Genomic DNA, 4,769 nt, shown 5'->3' with positions numbered 1-4,769 from the left:
GCAGCATGAAATTTGTGAGACAACGTCCTTTAAGTGACGCAGTTCTGTGATTAAATAGGAAAATCTTTAAGGGTACTACATAGCAACATTTTATGGATAGAAAAAATAATTTTACAGTGATGAAGTATTCTTCTAACACTCTACGTTCGTTGATTTCGCAGTAATAGGTTGATGACTAACAGAGAATACCGAAATTGGAATTTTAATTTTCGATTTTATAGCCAAAATTCAAACGTCGGCACGTTGGTGTGACGTCCAATTTGGAACGTGTTTTTTTTAATTATTTGGGCAGTTCTCGACAATAAACGTTCTAGAAACTAGGTAAATTCATTGTTTTACTCCTTTAGAATAAAGTGTAGCTTATATTTATCGATTTACCGTTAATAAACCATAGCCACTAAGGAACCATGGCGGGTAGACTTTTGAAGAGAGAAATGCTCAGACTCGATACGCTTTTTCCATGTCTGTTGCACACCTCATTGCTTCCGTCGATGAAAAAACTCTTGAATGACTGCAGACACTCCGGAGGTATCAAGTACGACGCCATTTTGAAAAGGCCGCATGACGACGATTCTGTTTGCTTCTGTGATTGGCTGGCGGAAAAACGAAACCCCGCGCGGTCCATGTGTCTTGGTTGTCAACTGCTGTTTTTTTTAAGTTGTATGCTACTATAGAAATCTACTATATGGAGAGGCCTTTGTCCTGCAGTGGACGTAAAATAAACTGATGATGACAGAAATCTTTATTTTGCTCTTTCGTTTGTTTACTTGTTGGCAGTGTTCTTCCTGCGGTCCTTTCCTGCGCGAGTCCATTCGATGTGGTTCCTTGTTTGCCAAATAAAGAAGAGGTGTATGTCACAGCCGTACTACCTGGGAGTTACACCTTATGTCATTTCTCTTTTGCGGGTTTATGCGTCTTTATGGCGAACGGCGGGCGTTATTCACATTTGTACTAGTAAAGGTATAACCCCCCTCATTTGCATAGAAAAGTTACCTTGGGTTGCCCCCCCCCTCCCAGAAAAAAATCCTTAACTTTAAACTTCAAAACGACATCACCTGTCTTCAGTTTTTGGCATCGTTTCTGGCTCACAAAGCCACTTCAAACGCCCGCAGTGTTTTTAGGTATATTAGAATGCTAATTCGCTACTGCAAGCTAAATTACTTTTCTCGTTCATGTCCCCTTAAAGCTAAACTTGCATTCATTGCAGTCCCAAATAGGTTACCACTGCCTCCGTTCACTCATGGAAACGTGGTATGGTGTAACAATCCACCGCAAGATTTTATTCTCTTATTGCATGGGCCAGCTCATAAACACTAATCATTCACTGCAAACACTTATAGAGCGTTCACTACACATTGCCGAGCCGGAATACAGGTGGAAGAAGTTCCATGAAAGTTTCGTAGCGTCGTTAGACGGTCCTGGTGTGGGTTATTTTTTCATTTTATAATATATTGGCAAATCGCCGTACCTTTCTTGATGCTCCACTATCATCGGAAATGTGTGACTGCCAGCCTTCTCCTCGAAAGAGAAGGTCTCCTCCGTGTGAGCAAGGATTTCGGGCAGCAGCCACAAAACCACCGCGGCCACGCTGTCGAAGCAACCCAGCCTCATCGCCTCTCCGTCGTTGTCTCCTTGGAAATCTGCGCAAGCGCGAGCATAGTGCAGGTTTATGAATAAGATATATTTAAGTCGGCGGTTTCGCGTCCAAACACCACAATATCATTATGAAGCTCGTCATAGTGGGGGACTCCAGAATAATTTTCATTGCCTGGGATTCTCTAACGTGCATCCAATGCACTGTACACGAGTGTTCTTGCATTTCGTCCCCATCAAAATTGGACTGCCGCAGCGGGCAGTCGAACCCATGACCACGTGCTTAGGAACGCCCCACCGTAGCCGCGAAACCATCAAGGAAGCTGCGGTTAAATAGTTGACAGCAAGCAAATATAACTAACTGTAAGATAACTGTAATAAACGATAGAAAAGCTTAAGTAAATAAATTTTCATGGCTATCAGTCAATTTCTCGTGTCCCACGTGGGATAAGAATTAACATAGTTTTCTACTATGCGTTCTCTCATCATAGGTATAGTTTGAGCTCGCTCTTGTGCGCAGTAATTTTGTTACATCCTTTGGGGTAAGGGTGTTAGCCCTGAGAGAACGCAGCACCTTCAAGGGTGCATGTACGTTTACCCTGCGTACACGTAAGTAATAATTACCCCCAGAAATAATCGACAAGCCTATGCACAGAGGTTAAAAACAAGATGAGCGAGAAGCATATACATACACTGAGCGCTAACTACAAATTGCGTTAATTTGTTCAAGGCGAATCTTTATGAAGGGTATTGCTTATTGTCTTCTCTAGATGCCCTATACGTTCCACATCACCACTGGCATCTATCATGTAAACAAAAGTGTAAAGTGAAGAAGAAACTACGCAAGAAAGAGATGACTAAAGCGCAAGTAACGAATAAAAAGCGTCGCAGACGACAGCGAATGAAAACGCTAGCCGGTTCCTGCTAGAAAATTCACTATAACAAAAAGACGAGGCTCAAATCACTTCTGCTCAAAGCTCAAGTGCAGTGACCCATGCCGAAAATGGGGATTTTAACTTTTGTCTCGTCTAATTCTAAGACAGGGACGCTTTCGGGGCGCTGTTGCAATGGTACCGTCACTAAAATTCATGATTTTTTATTTGTTGCCTACGTGCGTGCAACAAATGCCACAGCTCGCAAGTCGCCAAGCAAGATTGCCGAAATGCAACGCGGCACTAATGGGATGCGGACGGCTTCATCATGATGCATTTGGCTTTCGTCAAATTTTGCTGATCTCTTGCTTCATGGAGTTCATCGTGGATTCCATAATATACGAGACGGAAGTGAAGGCAGGTTCCATGGCAATTATTTCAACAAAGACATATATATATATAAGCAGCATATGTTATCTAAAATGTTGGCAGCCGGTTTTTGAACCGCAGTAATCGGAAATATCACTGGAAAACTAATTCTGAAGTTGAAGAAAGCATCATGAGCTACTCGAAATGATTGGATGAATGGTGAATTAACACGGCAAGGTGGGCGAGTTGGTGGTTGAACATGTTCCTAGGGGTGGGCAGCGCAACCCGGACGAAAAACAAAAGGAAGTACACGACAGTTGTTAGTCTGCGCTCGTATCGTGTACTTCCTCTTGTCTTTCGTCCGCGTTGTGCTGCCCACCCCTAGAAACATGAATAGTGAGCCTGATACTAGAGAAATCTCGCACAACCTCAAGAAATGAGCTGATTAGGCAAGCTCACCTGCCATTGATTTTGTGTTCCCCTAGCCGGCTAGACTAAACTTCGACATCGGAAGAAGCGTTTATCCCTATTACTTCAACAGCATTGCGTGGTAGTATTTAATATGCATCTCTCCTTTGAGCAGAGCTGCTTTGCGAAAACTACTCAACCACCTAAACTTAATAAAATACGATCGACATCTAATTCAAGTAGGAGACTAAGATTATATATCCCTCCCATATCTTTACGTGCAAGTCAATCAAACCGGCGACTGCCTAAAGTTTTTCGCCAACAATAAACGAACTCATTGAACCAAGCCTTGAACTACAGTTCACTTCCTCGTACAATCGGGCTTGCTGTAGGATGCCGGCTACAAGTACTTTATTGAAACGGGCTGAAAGTGACTGTAGATTCTGCCAAGGAAAAACATAATTCTCCTTGATAAGCTGAAAAAAAAATGGTTACTGTACTTCGTTCCGCAAAATGCTGAACTGCAGAAGCACAAAGCATTCGATTCGCCTCGTCCTCAGAAAGAAATTTCCGTCCCTACAACAGTGGAGCCGTCAGCAGAACATTGAATAAAATTTTAAACACGTGAACGAACCAATAAAAATAAAAGGTAAACAAACCGACACACCCGTTAAATAACCTCCTTTCGCGTCTGAAAGACCGTCACCCAATAGAAAAAGGCTTGTGTATAAAATAAAAAGGCTTGTGTATAAAAATAAATAAAGTGCCCCGCGAATTACGTTAACGAAATGAAAAAGACAGGGGTACAAGAGATAGAGACAAGGACAGAGACAAATGTGCCAATTCAAAATCAGATGGACAGTGGAAATGTTTAATAGTGCTACGCAATTTAGAGGAGATCTTGGGGACAGCGTTCCAATAAGAGGAGTTGTCTTTCCTCAGTCCCTGACGAAGACAATTCCTGTTATCGAAATGGTGGCTCCAACGACTTTTTTAAATTGCTTTAGCGTTGTTTCTCGTCCGGAAACAAAAAATCCGGTAGAACGCAACTAGGGGTTGGTGTCGAGGTTAATGCGACTATCATTGAAACAACGTACTGACACACCGCATTGCCATCTCTGAAACGTGTATGCAGCTGATCTCTTCCGTGCTGTTGCTTACTGGCCGCGCTGCGCCATCTAGAGGCACCGCGGTAAAGTACGCGCGTGGAATCCATGCATTGGATGAATATAAAGAAAAAAATTGTTGTTGAGTGGCACATACTCGTTGGCACACATCTAGTTTCTGAAGTTAACGCTCAAGAGGTTCTTCGAAGAGTGGCACATACACAGTGACCCATGTTCGTGTCAAATGAGTTCATTGAAGAGCAGCACAGACTCAATGACACACACTCAGTGGGGCAAGTCGGCGTCAAAGAGGTTCATTGAAGGCCCGTACATACCCAGTGCTACGTGCCTCGTGACGCTTCCTTAGTGACCCACGTCGGCGTCATATATATTTGATGAAGAACTGGACATAAGCACGCAG

Source organism: Dermacentor variabilis, chromosome 6, assembly GCF_050947875.1.
Source record: "Dermacentor variabilis isolate Ectoservices chromosome 6, ASM5094787v1, whole genome shotgun sequence".
Lineage (NCBI taxonomy): Eukaryota > Metazoa > Arthropoda > Arachnida > Ixodida > Ixodidae > Dermacentor > Dermacentor variabilis.
Note: the sequence above shows the minus strand (reverse complement) of the source record.